This window comes from Zootoca vivipara, chromosome 3 (genome assembly GCF_963506605.1).
Source record: "Zootoca vivipara chromosome 3, rZooViv1.1, whole genome shotgun sequence".
In the NCBI taxonomy this organism is placed as follows: Eukaryota; Metazoa; Chordata; class Lepidosauria; order Squamata; family Lacertidae; genus Zootoca; species Zootoca vivipara.
This window is the reverse complement of record NC_083278.1, coordinates 76,188,152-76,205,532: the sequence shown is the minus strand read 5'-3', so window position 1 is coordinate 76,205,532 and position 17,381 is coordinate 76,188,152. Positions and strand designations below refer to the sequence as shown.

The 17,381-nt window shown below is 40.6% G+C and overlaps 1 protein-coding gene across 4 annotated transcripts in view; it reads right to left on the bottom strand.

Moving 5' to 3' along the window:
* Positions 1 to 17,381, bottom strand: part of CHRM3 (cholinergic receptor muscarinic 3) — a 226,054-nt gene that overhangs the window by 62,393 nt on the left and 146,280 nt on the right. For all 4 annotated transcript variants that reach the window (XM_035108375.2, XM_060272870.1, XM_035108374.2 and 1 more), the window contains one exon: positions 13,235 to 13,497. The gene's annotated coding sequence lies outside the window, so the exon portion shown is untranslated. The remainder of the gene's footprint in view (positions 1 to 13,234; positions 13,498 to 17,381) is intronic.

The window sequence follows — 17,381 nt, the reverse complement described above, 5'->3', positions numbered from 1 at the left end:
ACTGATTTGTAAATCTGGGGACTGTCCCCAGAAAACGGGGACGTCTGGTAACCTTAGGTTCAGGTCAAAGTTGTTGAGCTTTTTTGGGGAGAGCCAGTGATCTGCCAGTGATCTACGACAGATGTCCAATGATCTACCGGTAGATCACAATCTACCTGTTGGCCGTGCCCGCTGTATGATTTGTCTATTGTACTTTTACAAACATGCCACAGACCACCTGAATGAATTTTATAAACCACTGGTGGTTCATGAACTATGGTTTGGGAACCTCTGACCTAGGCAGCAGTGGTGCTTGCTTGTTACCAACTTTAGCTGGTTGGCTAGCTGCCTCACCTAGTCACAAGAAAAAGAATTTGGATTAAACATTAGAAAGAACTTCCACTATTAGACAGTGGAGCAGACTACATTGGGAGGTGGTGGGCTCTCATTCATCAGAGGTTTTTAAACAGAGGCTGGATGTATATTCATCAGAGATAGGTAATATTGGATTCCCTGCATTGGCAGGGGTTGGATTAGATGACATCTGAGCCCTGTCCAGCTCTATGAATCAATGAAACGGATGGTGGACTAACACATTCACATTAAACACATTTACTAGGCTGGAAGTCCCATTGACCATGATACTTACTTCCAAGTAAGCATTCATAAGATTAAACTGTTAATTTCTCACTTGTAAGACTGCAAAAAAGTAATAATATATACAATGTTACATGCCTAAATATTGGGAGCTCACAGGAAAAGCAGCTGTTTCTTAATTTTGTTTCTTTGTCCACTCATTGTTCTGGATAATACGAGACTGTATTGTTTCCATTTCTTAGAAAAGTAAAGTGCCTGTTTTTCTAGAAAAAAAAATTGACATTCAATACTTTTTTTTACTGCTGAAAGCAAATAATCCGCTTGAATGCTTTATTGACTGGCTATATTGTGAGAAAAGTTAAGACCTCTTAGAATCATATGAAAACTATATTATATTGTCTGGAATCTACGGGATATTTTTAAAGAGACAGAATGGGAAATTTGGGTTTGGCATTACTGTATATATACTGTAATATTTCAACTCAAAGTCCTTCTCACCAGTGCAGTAGGTTGCCAAAGGAATGTGGAAAATGTTCTTACTTGGAGGGTTTCTGAGGGAGTTTGGGTAGACATCTGTCAATGAATCTTTTGATATGGACTATAATGTTCCATCTTAAACATAGCTAGGACATCTCAGCCCATCTGGCCCCATCCTCTCCATGTGTGTTTTCCTGAAATGTCATGTCCCACCTTTCTTCTTCAGATTTCTATAGTGCTGGAAATGTGGGGTGTGGGGAATGGAGACACACAATGCAGTGGAAACCACACAAAATGTGTAGTTATAAATTACTGCCAGAGCACTTTTCATAGAGGCCATAGTGGCACAATCATGCCAAGAAACATTATAATGATACACTGTAGATATTGTTCAAAATCATTCAGTGTGGTAGAAATGTTCACACATGTAATAAAACACAGGCACGAAAGCTTGTTCCATCCTTGCTCCCCTCGCTACAACAAAATGCATTCTATCACTTACTGTGCTTTTTAAGTTGCCCTTATTAATGCTATTTTGGGAACCATCGTCATTTGCAATCCAAATCTTATCACATTGAAAGTTACGGTTATTATTAATAGGAAAAGCATTTTCACTTCTCCCAAACTAAATGTTTCCTTTCATACGTGATTTGGTAGTGCCCTGTTCTCTGTGCACATCAGATGCAGGAAATGATTGCTTAGGGAATACACAATTCAAGAAGAGGAAGAGGAAAAGGCTTATTGTGGAAAAGTAAGCACAGAAAACACAAGATTAATGGGGGACATAGTGCTCCTCTGCCAGCCTGCTAAACTGGCTGTCCTCCCTACAGAATGCAGGAGAGGATTTTGAGAAAGCCAAAGTACTCCAAGCAACTGGATCTGACATTTTTGCCAATATAACAATCACGGCTTCCTTCAGTACAGATCAGCTGCTATGCCAATCCTGTCAGCTACTTTTTTTACTGGCTCTCAAACTACCAAGCTACGGTAAATAGAAAGCTTTCCTTTTTAGTTTAAGAACAAGAACTTGGGTTTGATTATATACTGTTGAGCTACAAAAGGTCCCTGTTCGTAAGACTCCCTTCTAATGCATCTTCAAAGAAAAGCCAACTTTGTTTACTTCTACACTAATGTAATCATTGAGTGTTACTAACAGAAAATACTGAGTATATATGATACCAAATAAATATGATAAAATTTACATTTTTAAAAACCCAATATGAGTTTTCAGCACAACTAATACCGGTATATATATTTCATAACTGAAAATGTATTAATTAGCCACATTTTATGGAAATTCATTTAGACTATGAGAAAACATACACCTTTATTCATTATTCATGTAAAAAGTCATTTTGTATGGTTCACATGCATGAATGTATAAAAAGATTTCCCCTCCATTGGAAACAATAATCCCTAATGTAAGCAGATGCACACTACTCTTTTGTGTTTACATTTTATATTTAACTTGTGTCATTCAGCCCGTTTAATAAATGGGTGCTAGAACATTCAGCCTTTTTCAGCGGCGGCGCGTGGGGGGGCGACTGACCCCTCCCACGACCGCCGCTTCGTCGGGGCGCTCCACTGAGCCCAGCTGGTCAGCGGGCGCCCAGGAGAAGGCTGCGATTCGGCCTCTTTCGGCGGCGGCGGCGCGTGGGGGGGGCGTCTGGCCCCTCCCACGGCCGCCGCTTCGTCGGGGTGTTCCGCTGAGCCCAGGTGGCCAGCGGGCGCCCAGGAGAAGGCCGCGATTCTTCTGAGGACTGCGAGGGAAACAGTAGGCAGAGGGGTGGGGGGTGGGGAGAGTGTGCGTGTGTGTGTGCATCAAGTCTCTGCATCCAATCCCTGTGTCCGTGGGGCACATGCGCAGTAGCGCGGACACAGGGACTGGACGCAGAGACACTTGCACTTTATTATATAGGATTATTTAAGTTTTTGCTTTTAAAAGCAAATCAATTCCCAAAAGCATAATATAAAGGCAAAACACACATAAGCATATTAACTGAACATCTATAGTAGTCTAAATAGATAATCCATTTTTTTTATTGCAAGCCCATGCGCTAAACCTTGTCCTCGGAGCCTCTCCTCCCCCCCCCCCCCGAAAATGAGACATGACAACAATGTATGGTTTAAATTAGGCCACAACGTTATTAATTTCAGGTGTAGGAACCTTGGATTAGGCCTTGGAAGGGATCCCTCTCAACCCTACAGGGGCTGAGGATGTGCAGGGCAGTCAGGTGCAGTGGGAGGGGACTGTAAAGCGTGAACTTACACAGTGTGCCCTCCCACTACACCAAAGCCAGGAGTTTGATCTACGGTATATGCTGCCGCTCTAGGACTAGTGACTCCCGCAATCAACCCTTTAACAGGCCCTGCAAACGCCGCCGCATGGGGGATGCATGAAGATGTCACCCCCCCCATCTCGAAGATAGACTATAGGGTACCAACCAATGCCTTAAAGCTGCCAAAGTTGTGACAAATTGCTACGGGGAAGGCAAAACCTGCCAATGCAGGGAAATTCCTTCCTGGTTCTGAATACAGCAACCACCTTATGACCATAGCAGTGCCCGCTGACCTAGAAAGCAAGATGTTAGCCTGCAAAAGAAGACCATGTTATATTTTAGGGAGGGTTGGGTGGGTGAATCTGGAAGGAAAACCAAGTGAGTCTGGGCCGAATAGCATCGCCCTTTTCCCCAGCCCTTGCCCCACCCCCAGCTGGCAGCCCATTGTCCTGCCAATATGGGGGCAGGGTGACAGCCACTCTGCAGCAAGGTGGGTGGCTCCTGGCCAGGTAAGCTCGCAGTGTCACAAACCCCGCCCACCTCTTGGGAGGCGGTGAGCGGAAATTACCTGTAGTACAAAAGGTATGCCCAGGAAACTTCACCTTCCATTGTTTATACATGCTTTCATTTGGGTAGTATGCCTGTTTAAAAAATTTCTACCATGTTGCTCCAGGCCTGGCCCTATCATTAGGCAATGTGAGACAATTGCATAAGGTGGCAGCTGGCACAATACCCTCATCATTTTCTCGGAGTCTTCTGCACTAGCCTGTTCTATACCTCTTGGGCTAGCTAGCCTGCTGCTCCCAGGTATGGTGAAGGATGTTGCCCCAATGTCGGTACTAAAGAAAAATCAATTTGCCATTCCATCATTCTGCATGCAGTTGTGAGACAGGGCACCATTGTATTCTGCACCTCAGGCAACAAAATGTCTTGGGCTGGCCCAGCTTTCTCACTGAAAACAATCTGTGATCAACTGCCCTTTTTGCTATCTACAGTCATATTTTCAATATTCCTGTATGACCTGTAAGAGGCTTATAGCTTAACAGACTCTCTGGACTTTTCTAGTATGACCTGGAGTGCCCTTATCGTGTTCTATGCAAAGGTATAATAGAACTAAATATGCAATCCCTATACATTTCTATTCAAAAGTAAATCATATTGAGTTTATGGGACAAGCTCCCAGTTAGTTTAGAATTGCAGCAAAAGTTTTTTTGGAACTCACTCTATCTAGTGTTTTTCTGAAGTGCTGGTGCTGTGTGACAGCCAAGCCTGAAAGCAATAATGTAAGTTACTTGGCTCCTAGAACACAACCAGGAAGATGCATGTGACTAATAACATGTTTGTCATAATATACATGTTACAAATATTTAAGAAGTGATATGCACGATTTTGTACTTTCGCCATTTAATGTCTAATAGAGGGAATAGTTTGGTATTCAAGTGGAATTTCCCCCAGTAAGAAACTAGGGATATTCTAAGTGATAACATTCTACTGGGACAGCTTTAGATGATCATGTATTTGGACAATTGGATACAAATAGGACAAAGCAAAATGAGGGGATAATGGGGAAAGCTGGTGTAAGTAAAGATTTATTACAAAATGTTCAAAACAATGAACAAAACTCCAAAACAACTCTCACATTTCTAAGTAATATTGGCCATAGATATACCCTGAACAATTCGTCTTCTGGTGAACAAGTCACAAAAATATAGTGTTCTGCTGCAGATCTTGTAAACACATTTTCTTAGACAGGATTTGGCTATTTTGACTTTCCCCCTGCATTTATCAATGACAAAATGGTTGCGAAACTAACAAAAGGATAAAAATGACAATATAGATACCCAGGGGCAAATACAGGGAGAGTTGATAGATATTGTAAAGAGTCTATTTTCTACATACTATGCACACTTTTCATTAAATCGGGTTGTCCCTGCAAGAGAGGGCATGTGTTGCGGTGGGACCCGGCAATAATCAGGCCGAGGTGTTGGGGTGGGGACAATTGGAGCAGCCACAACACCCTATTGGTGGTCCCTCTGACAGGGGGCAATTGGGCTATGGGCATGCCAGTCAAGGAGTCAGAAGGACCACTATTTAACTGCTGCATGTGACCCTCGAGATCCTCTTTTTGGGTCACAGTGCATCGGAACACCCGCCCACCTCTCCCTAATTTTAGGGCTTGCGCTTGACCTTGCTATGCCGTTGTGTGTCGCTTGTCGTTGGGACAGAGGCACGGCAGGAATTTTCCCCATTTGGCTGATCGGCTGGTGCCACTTGCAAATCATCACAACTTGTAAGGTTGGCGGATAGGCTCTGGTTCCGGTTGATAGGGGTGGCAGGATTCCTAGCCATCCCTATGCATGGGTATTCCTGTAAAAGGAATCCTAGGACTCATGGTTGGTCTTCCCCGAGTGGGGTTGTATCCTGAGCCAGAGTTCAGGGCGCATCTGGGTGGACCGGGCCCAGTCATCCGACGGCCCCCCGTCTCAGGTGTTCACCCAGGCTGACTCATGGTTTGCTGCCCAGAGTCAGCGCTATTGTAGGTAGCTTTTCGAACCAGAGCCTATGCAACCACTCACTTGATTTGTAATCAATAAAGTTGTGGCCTAAATTCTGCCAAAAACCAAACCAAATATTTGAGTCATGTTTGAATTTATTTCTAGGCCAGGTTAAAGGGTCTCCGCACGCAATTAGGGTTTCTTTAAAAATAACACCACAAGAGAATGTCTGACAAAACTTTACAAGGAAGTTTGTGATTACTATACAGTACTGAAAAATAAATAAGAACAAAGACTCACAAACATAGGAAACCATGACTAGGCTCGCTGTTAAAACAGCAAGTGGAAAATCAAGCACTGAGAATAGCAGTGTCTCTGACTGCTCTATGCTATGTGTCAGGATAAATATAACTGGAATTATGACAGCATTCTTTCCCCAACTATATGATGGCATTTTAGCCAGGGTACACACATCTTCAATGAGAGTAACATCACACAACATTTAACATGTTGTATTTTGTTCTACTAAATGGTGCAATTAGCAGTGGGAGTGGACTTGAAATCATACGACAGGAATGTGTCACAAGAATCATCAAGAATCCTTGGAATATTAGGTACTTTAGACAGTGACTCTGTAAGTGAGGAAAAGACAAATGGAATACCAATAATTTTAGATCAGTGACCAGGGTTTAGGAAAAGATTGCAATCTTTGGAACATGTAGATGAGCAAGCCCATTAACTTGGCTAAATTTTGGAACAAGTGGCTGGAACCTAGATACAGTGTCCCTCCCCCCCCCCAAAAGTTAGTTGTGTAGTATAAACATTATTGCTTCATTTAGAAAAAAATTTTTAGGAGAGTAGAAAGGAGGCTTATTTTATAGTTTAAAAAATATGACAACTAAAGCCTAAAGTTAAGAGCAAACAGAAATGTGGCAGTAGATACAGATATGCATGTATTATTACCCAAATCAAATTGTTTTATTCTGTGACAGTCAAAACTTCTGGTTTAGATTTCTTACCTCACAAATAAGTCCTCATACTATAATAGATTAATATCAAACAGTTCAGCCTGATATGCTTTGTGAGCCACTACAGAAACAACACATTTCTCAATCAATATCTTTATAGGATCATCAAAAGCATCTCTAACCCAAAGTGCTAACAGAGTTCATTCACAGCCTTCAGATGATGTCAAAGAAGAGCCTTTGGAGGTCACCTGGTGGGTGTGGGCTTGGCAATGGAATCTTGTTGAAGAGCGATGCAGGTTTGTATTTCGACAATGTGTAATTTGTGAGAAAGGAGGCTGGGATGGTGGCAGTAAGGACAGGGAGGAGGGCAGGGAGGAAGACACTACTCTGAGACAATGATTTACTCGGAGTCAAAATATAAATAGATGCAAATGGCAGTTGTGGTTCTGAGTATCAGCAATCTTTTAAAAGCTGATGATTCTTTATTTTTATTTAAGCTACTTATAAAAGGTTTAAATTTTATTATAATTAGTCAAGCACAAAATCTTTTCTGTACTAAGTACAGAAGCTATATTATTCAGTGACATTACTGGCATCCTTCAGTTTACAATATAAAACATGGAAGGGGAAAATATTTATTTGGAGCAAACAGGGAAAATCACACCAAATTTTACCCCCCCACCCACCCACCCATAAATGATTCTTTTTCTATAATTGGTATCACTCAGCAGTGGCTATTCCATTTATGAAAATGTTAACTTCCAATCAAAAGGAATATTTATGTTAAACAAGTAGATGGAGTTTTGCCAACTTAAAGCAGTTGCTGAGACTTAAGTTGCAAAGCAATAATTAATTATTGAAGTTTACTGCAAAGGGATAAAATCTAGAAACAGTTTAGTATAATAGTATAATATTTCACTGCAGGTGTTTCATGGAATTAATAAACGAATCATTGTAAATCAGTTGGCCCCATCTATGGGTCTGACAAATCTATATCCAGTGGAGGTTGTCCCACCAGGACTACTGGAGCACAGTCCACACAATGAGAATGTCAAGCAATTTTTAAAGAGTTCCCTCCTATACTTCTGTTTGAACTGAGAGAAGTCCTGCAAGCATTTCTGTCAATTTATTTCTAATCAGCTAATCAGCACTGCACCAGACAGCCAATCCTAATCCAAAAGTATAGCTATGGCGAAAAGGTCCCTGCCACGTGCCTGATCGAACTGCCTGAAATTCAGCCCTACTAGGAAGGCTCCATCGCCATCTGTTGTCATCAGGACTTTCCATCACAGCTACTGTAGTGAATTAGGCTGGAGTCAGGACTGCTTCAAGATCAGCCACATGTAATAACCTTAGCCTGTATCAGAATCATGCATCTGTTCTGAGCATGCTCTGAGCTGTTTCCTTCAAAGGTCCACCTACCTAACAAGGCCTTAGGAGTGTGCTTGTTCCTTGAACCAGGGCCGTCTTAAGCATATCTGGCGCCCTGGCACCGTGGTGCGAAGATCCCTCTGGCGCACCCCCGCCCCGTTTCCCAGCACAACTGTCTGGCGGGCGCTGCATGTAGCGCAGCTGCCGCAGGCACAGCAATGTGGCACCCCCCCTAGCGGCCCGGCGCCCTGGCGCATTGCGCCACCCAGCCTTGCCTTAGGGCCGGCCCTGCCTTGAACACTGCCTTTTCATGTAAGAAGTGCAAATTCATTTATACATTTAGAATCAATGCAAAAGATTGTTTAATTACCTCTTCAGATTATAAAAACATGCATTCTGTGGTACAGAATGAGCAAAATCATGTCACTGCACGTATCCAAGAAATGCGCGCTGAAAGCAGCAGCTTACGTAAGGAAAACACGTAGCCTGCATAAACACCATTTCTTTTCTTCAATTGCAAAGTATCTCAGTGTGCTCATTCATGCTTCCCTAACCCTTTCACTGACAACACAATATGACCTAAAGCTACTAAATGATACCAGAAAGAGCACTGCAATTAGAATGTCTCACAAATATCCCAAAGAGTTTAAGACTGCCAAACACTACAAAAATTATACATTTGTCATGAGGTGTAAACGGTTAAAACTAACATGCACTGTATAACAATGTCTGTGACCCTCCACAATCTTGTTCTCCCACAGCTGCCAGTCTGCTGTGACTGAAGACATGTTTGCCAGTCTGTTTGGTTCACTTGAGATCTTAATGACATCCGCAGGCAGGAATGAACAGATATAGGTCCCTAACTTTTCAGCACACAACATTTTTCATTCCAAAGCTATTCCGTAACAATCAATTTAATATGTTCACCATTAGGGTAATGGAAAATTATTCTGAAAGTATTTTCCCCCATCGCCGTCCCATTAGAGCTCCAAGGAACTTTAGGCCAAACACATTAAAATAAACTACACCCTTCCCCCTCAGGCAAAGCAATCCAGTTGTTCAGACCAGATAGCAAAGCATACTGCTTTATTCCTATTTGTTCTTCTCCCTTCCCTCCTACCTTCTAAGGGAGCAACTTTCATAGGATGGACATAGTGGAATAGTTTGCCAAAACAGTCATGAGTTGCAAGCACAAGGCAAATATTTTTGACGCTGATTCAAAGAACGGCACATAGTAATTGGGCATTATTACCAGTACCAGAATTACTTTAAGAGTCTATTCCAATTTGGAAACAAGGCTGCATAGTATTGTTTTTGGTTATGTATATATTGTGAGTTGGGATCTTTGTTATCTGGAGCCAAAAAAAACCCCCAACTGGTGCATTTCAGTTATATTCAGAGTGACATCCTCTAAAAGTAATAAACATTGCTATGTGTGTTCGATTATTTTAAATATATACAAGTTTTAAAGTTGTTTGCTCTCTAGCATTACAGCTAAAGAAAAAGTTTGTTGGATTCACTATGCACCAATCAGGTTGTAATTCTACATGTTCAGAACTAAATACTGCCATTTTCAAATCAGACTATATGTCCATGGTTGTGTCTGACTGCTGTATAGTAAAAAAAGGATCATAATAGCACCAGAAGATCAGTTCTCAAAGATGGCAGGAAATAAGGTCTCTCAATTAAGTAATGTTGTCATCCTGCACTAGACTTGGCTAACTTGACATTGGTATTTAATTTTGACAGAATCAACATAGGAAGCTGTCACCATCTAGCTCAGTATTATCTGAATTGATTGACAGCAATTTTCCAGGGGGTTTCAGAGAGTTTTCACCAGCCTTATCTAGAGATGTCAGGGACTGAAATTCGAACCTTTTGTGTAAAACATGCTCTCATCACCAAACTATGGCCCTTCTCCTATTCTTAACACTAATGCATAGGTGCCTATTAATGAACTCACATATTCAAGGAGACAAGGCCAGCCCAACCCATGAGGCAAGGTGAGGAGAGCACATCAGGCAGCTGGATCCACAGGGGCAGCAGATCCCTTTGTAGATCTTTACTACCTTCCTTGTTCCTGATGTAGTTCTTAACTCACTCCTTCTTCCCTGGCATGGGGAAAAGCCATTTTGTGATTTGCCTCAGGTGCCAAAATGTTTTGGGTCGGCCCTGCAAGGAGAACTGCTTTTATCCAGCAAAATCTCAGTTCTATAGTTGCCATGTGACACAATCTCCTTAGGCAAAGGGGGGGATCTTACATTTTAGGTAAACAATTACAACTGAAGCGTGCAATCCTGCCAAAGTTAACCAATTTTTAAAGCCATTGATTATATGGTAGAGTTAAGTACATGATTTATTCTACCCAATTTCAGTCAATGGGAAAAGCAACTAATCTATCAGTGTACAAATTGGATAAACAGCAGGGAATTGCCTGTCAAAACATTTCATCTTGAAGTCCAAAAGGATTGCCAACTGGACTACAGAGAAAATACTGCCTGCTGGAATTGAATAGGTAAAATACAAAATCGTAACTGATTGAATAATTCACACATTCAGAGAGGAATAAAGAAACTGCCACAGATTATTGATGATCAACCTAAAGTCAGAAATAGTAGAATGACCCACACCAAAAAATAGTGATTATGCAGTCAGACAAACAGTGCTAAAATCTTCTGCACGGTTAAGTATTGGCTATGGCCATGTCAAGTATTGGCCATGACACTTAAGGTTTATTTTTCAGAATGTATTGACCCTGCCAGAGGACTGTTACATTTATAATTCACAAGGAGAAACAATGATCCAATGATTAAAGGCATAAACTTGGAAGCCTACGTAAGTCTCAGTTCATAACCACTGTTCAATTAGTCAGTTAGCCTCTGTTTCCAAATCCATAAATAACAACCTCCATTAATGACCAAGAACTGCATGATCATTCATTTAACAGTTAGTTTGTTTTTAACTAATTAATGCCTACATTGCAGTAATACACATCATATTCTGTGTCTCTGTGGCAATAAGCTTTTGAAAAAGGAAAAAAGAAAGAAAGGCAAGGCGATTTGAAGACTTTAGGGCCCTGTCAAATGATATACTGAATGAAGCTGTCAAGGGAGTGGCTAGAACTCCTTAAAATTTCCAACTGATGAGGAAAAAACCAGCCAGTGAATTAAAGCTACGTTGTTTCATTTGGGCAGTGGGGAAAGACTTCTTGGTCATGGAATGAGACTAGTAGGTGTCCTGAAGAACGGCATGTGAACAACTTCATTACTTAGAAGTTTCCTCAGCAATATATAGTAACAACCACACACCAGTATGAAAAGAGTAGTATTTTATGACGCACATCAGTCTGCCATAGAAGGCAAATGACTCAAAAATATGACAATGAACAGTATTCTATTTGTCACAATGAAATCAGTGGAGTAGTCAGTGCCAAGTGAAATCAAGGACTCACGACTGCACAGATATTACTTAACTGAAAACACATAATATCTTAAAGCATTGTTGTTTTTGTCCATCATAGTCTAGATGTATGCTTACTCTAGAAGACAGTTACTAATGAAATTTATCTACAGTCATTTAGAATCTATTGAGATTTTTGCTGCACTCTGCAGGAAACATGTGGAATACAAACCCAACCGTAATACTTGTCTGGAAATCTTAGCACTCATTGAACTACATGCTTTTAAAAGGATAAGTGCTGTGGCATAAGACCACATCAAATTCACAAATCAATTTTTTGTGTATGAGAATGTGTCCAAGAAAATGTTTGTTGTTGTTGTTTAGTCGTTTAGTCGTGTCCGACTCTTCGTGACCCCATGGACCATAGCACGCCAGGCTTTGGTCCATGGGGAAAATGTTTACCACCCTGCAACTCAAATATTGACTAAACTATTAAACCATGTCTACCAGGTTTACTGCCTGAGCCTGAATTCCTTGCATTTGATCAAGAACTACAGAATGTTGCAGAATCTCCTGATAGTTATCTGGTTAATATAAATTAATTTAGTTGTGGTATGAGCATCTAAGGGAAACAAATTTAAAGACAATTCAGCAGCAGGGAATAAAATGCTTGACATTTATTGAAAAACTACATTTCTAGCCCTGGAAATTACGGCTGGGTGCAGAATCCTTCCAGTGCTACCCATCACCCCCTTGATAATACGTGAATATGCAGGAATACATTTAACACAATATTAAATAATTGTTTCTAATTCTGTTAAAAGTGCTAAGTGGATTAGTTCAAAACAGAAGATTAAACGGTGTTCTTTGCTTAAAAAAATTAAATCCCTGTCACAGATGGGTGTTGGCTACTCCCGAGTAAGCACTCCACACATCCTCTGGATTTTTCAGAGTTTTATTGTGCATGCTATATACAGTGGTGAGATGTCTCAAATCATGTCTGCTCTGCATGGGGCAGAAGCCCACAATGGCGTCTCGTGGGCTCTGACCCCCCTTTTAAGACTGGGCATCCAAACGCCCCTCCTCCTTGCTCTATGGGTCCTCCGTGGTCCCAAACCAGGCTCCTGAGGTGCCGGTCTACCTCCTTTCCAGCCCCTGCTGAAGCTAGCTCCTCCCCTGCTTCCCTGCTACCAGCCTGGAGCTGAGCCACCAGGACTCTGCAGAGCCCTGGACCCGTCTTAACCCTTCCTGTTCCTGATTTAAACTCCCAGACTTGCTGCTGCTCTCCCATCTGATGGAAGTAAGCAGAGTGGGCTGCTCTCTGCAAGCCCTCTCTCTTACAATCCCCATTGCTTTTTTTGCCTTATTTTCCCCTAAAATATGATAGCATAAATGCAGTTACGGTGGCAATCTTAACTATATGATAATAATGCATATATTTATACATTTCCCTGCCACCATTATCAATTATTTTCTTAGGCAAGGCTCCAAAAATGCTTATATCTCACAATAATCCATTTCTGTATTTCATATGCTAACTCTTTATACGAATTGGTGCAAGATGCCTTAGAATGTGAGAAAGACATTGTCTCAGTATCTCATACTGACTCAAGTGATAACATTTTACAGACATATTTCCATTGTTTAAAGTTGCCTGGAGTGATCCTACCTTTGAGAATAAGTCCAGGGTGCTGTAGTCAGTCAGTCAATCCTGTTGTATCCACCTTAGGCCTCTGCACTTCTCTTTGACAGAGGCAGAAGCGTGGCAACTAATCCAAGTGATGAACACCTCATGACACATTCCATACCATAACGTTGTACCACAGAACATGGCACCAATGTAGAGTTCAGCAGAGTGCAAGAGGCAGGAGATTGGAGCGACTGGCGATGGTCCCAGACATTTTCTTTCAAGCCATGGATCACGGGGAGGATCTAGAGGAAATAATACAAATAAAAGGGCATTTCAGGGATGAGAATAATACAGAAAAGAGAAAAAAGCCATTTATATTGCACTTTTAAAAAGTTCAATGAGGCTTTGACTGTAAAAATCACTTGAATATTCAGGGAAGGAAAAGTTCAGAGTGGTCTTCAGATACCTTCTGAACTGAATCATTCAAGTGGAATAATACATACTTACTAATCTTTCAAAATAAGTTGGAAACCCTGCTAGAGGAATATGATGCTGTTTTTAGGAAGCTTTTAATAAAAACTTTTTATTCCAACAACTGTTTTGCTGTTCCCCTTCACCCATACCCGATTCTAAAACTTTGAATGGCTTTTCCCCAACAGAGGCGTATATCTGGAAAACTAACTGCTGTGTCCCAAACTTGGAAATACTGGAATTGTATCATTTTATTGCATCTAATTACTATTATCATAAAGGAAGATGAATCAACTGATCCCCCCCCCCCCGATAGCTACAGTTCTTCTAAAAGCACACAAAATTATAGCTAATTTTCTCAATGACTTTTTATAAAAGGATCTTAACACCGCACAAGTCATTTTTAACACTCTTAATTCAATGCATCAGGAAGCCATCTGATGCCCTCCAGATGTTGTAGTACAGCTCTCATCGGTCCCATCAAGGACAGTCAAAAGTCAGGGATGGTGGGATTTATAATCCAACAATATCTGGAGGGCAGCATGTTGAGGAGCCCTGCAGTACATATTAAAAGTAGACTGGTGCAAGCAAATGCTTACTCTTCACACACACACACACACACACACACACACACACAATGATTTCTTTGCATTTTAATTGTTGTGGGAGAACAAAAGTATCAGCAATGCTCCAATACAGTGGTACCTCTGGTTAAGAACCTAATTCATTCCAGAGGTCCATTCTTAAGCTGAAACTGTTCTTAACCTGAGGTACTACTTTAGCTAATGGGGCCTCCCACTGCTGCTGCGCCACCACCGTGCAATTTCTGTTCTCATCCTGAAGCAAAGTTCTTAACCCCGATGTACTACTTTATGTGTTAGCGGAGTCTGTAACCTGAAGCGTCTGTAAGCTGAAGCATCTGTAACCCAAGGTACTACTGTACTGACTTTTATTTATTTGAATGGAATGTAAACAAGGGATTGTAAATTAGATGTGTCTAGCATAAAGTTTTTCTGAACATTTAAGTGAGAGTCTTTGCATGCTGCTGAAATCCAACTCAATGTTTTACATTAAAAGGGCAAAACAGGGCTATTATCAAGTATCTTAAAATCTTTATTTTTTAATGAAGCATCCAAACGTTTGAAAAAAACACATTTTTTTTTCAAGTAGCATATTGCATACTAAACAACTTTAATACTTGGAAATTATTGTAAGCCAACACAGCTTCCATTTTTTTTTTAAAAAAAAATGTATTCATAGATAGAGCATAAGATTTAGACAATGTGGGTTCAAATCCCTAATCAATCATGACCACAGTAGATTGCTTTAGAACTCTGTTTTTCAATTTTTAGAGGTCTCTTTAATATTCAGTATAAATGGCAATACCACATTGAGTTGTGAAGAACTAAGAAACCGTGCATTTGTTTAGTGAGAATATCTTTCTTTCTTTCTTTCTTTCTTTCTTTCTTTCTTTCTTTCTTTCTTTTAAAAAAGCTAGTGAACACAATGCAAATAATGTAAGAAAGGCAGAATCCTGGTTGTTTTCATACTCTTGCCAGTTACTATGACTCTTTGAGTGTCTGTATCATTGACAAAGATTCAACATGCTGATCACAATTTGTTTTACCATGAGATCAAAGGTCTCCCTTGCCTCTCACACTGGCCATGCTGGCTTAGAATCCTTCATGTTCCTTAGTAAAGTGGTGGTCTTTTTAATCATAGCATACCGTGTTTGCCTCTTCATTTCAGTTGGCAGTGCATGCTGTTTTGACACTCACTGATCCACAGAGATGGAGCTACAGATTAACTTAGATTCAATTTAAAAGCACATACCTTTCAATACTCTTTATACTTAGTTCAAAGCCTATTATAAGTAGTGGGGAAAGTAGCACAAAAGCCCTTTAAAATGAACTGGTTTTTTTTTCAAAAAAAATACAGATGATACCAAAAAAGGCAAAGAGAAGTACATGGTTCTCAACAGCTTAGTTGGTTTTTAATAATAATAATAATAAATAAATAAATAATCAAGATGCTATATATTTCTTTGCTCATTATTTAAGATAATAAATGAGTCAAATGCTAATAACATCTCAAATCTACATGCCCCAGGAATTTCAACATGCCCCAGGTTAAGGAGAAACATGTTTATTTTCACTTAAAATAAATTAGTTTCAGCTCATGTAGCATTGCAATTTAATGGCAGTTGTCTAATTTCTCTTGCACTGTTGAAATATTTTCGATTTAGAAATGGCTGTTCTACTGCAAGAAGGGGCAAATGCCAGTTTTTTTTATTATGTCAATCTAGAGTGGGGGGGGGGGACCTGTCACCATTCTAGTAAAGTCTAGGGAGCATAAAATATCTGAATATCAGGCTTGTCCATACTGGACTTTACTGTGAGTTTGCATTTGTCTGAGTCCAAAATTTCTGGGCATTGTTCACATGATCCATAGGAATAGTTTAACTGCTGTGCCAGCCGCGCAATACCCGTCAGACAGCTGCGCTGGAAAATGGGGGGGGGGAGGCCGGAGGGATCTTTGCACCATGGCGCCAGGGCGCCAGATATGCTTATGACGGCCCTGATGGGGACTGGCAGGCCGAGGGGAGCTGCGAGGTTGGATCTGACCAGTGGCACAAAGGCTAAAACCTGCCTTGTATAAATGAAAATAAAAACCCAAATATGATCTTCAAAACAGAAAGGATTCTATGACTAATTTGCTTTCTTTTTCTTTGCAGCCACATCAGCTATCCTCTTTTGAAACACTGTTAATGGTTGTGTCGGGTTTATACATCCTAAATTGATTATGTGTCTTTATTTGTAAGTGGTTAGCAGAGAACAGATAAACATCCTTTTCATCCTGTAGCTTTGAACCGACTAGTTAATCACAGATATGCACGATATCTCTTTTTTTCATCTTAAACAACAGTTTGATTGCAGCCAAGGAAAACAAACAACAACAACAACTGATTGAGTGTTTTCATAGCTTACATACTTTGGCAAATAAGTTAATTAAATGTTTTCAGAATGTGAAATACTATCTGTGCACTCATGGGGGGGGGGGGAACTTGGATTATTTCACTGAGGACATGACAGAACTCCTTTCAGATCAAAGGTGTGTATTTGTGTAATCCAATAAAACCATTTCAAGGTTTAATTATCCAAACAAGTTCAGTCAAATTGTTAGAGCTCTTCTTCTGACAAGAGACTGGAGCTTATACAAGTACTGCCCAATCTTTTTGGCAAGTGTGCTACAGACAAATCAAAGTACTTCTCAAATGCATACTATCATACATATTTATCCCCACTGCCCCCACACTCCTGGTCATTTGATACATTTGTTTCTTCTGGTGAAGGGAGAATCAGTGCAGCATGGGAAATACAAGTGCAATAACTTGGATGATAACCAGATGAAATAAGCTTCTTGCTCCTATCCATTTGAACAACAGATCACTGCTGCCAGTGCCTCTTGTGTTAACCTGGTCCTATACAGCTTAGGACCAGGATGAGGGACTGCCTTATCCCTTACAAGTCATTCATACAGCCATTCTCAAAACAAAGAATAGCATGTTACATGCTACACTGAGTGTGTGGAAGGGGAATAGAATTACATGTGCCTTCTGACTTCCATGTGTTCAACTTACTGCATGTGTAACTATATAAAGAAGAGGATGGGGTGGCCAACATTATCCAACTTTACATGTTCAATGTGAAAAATT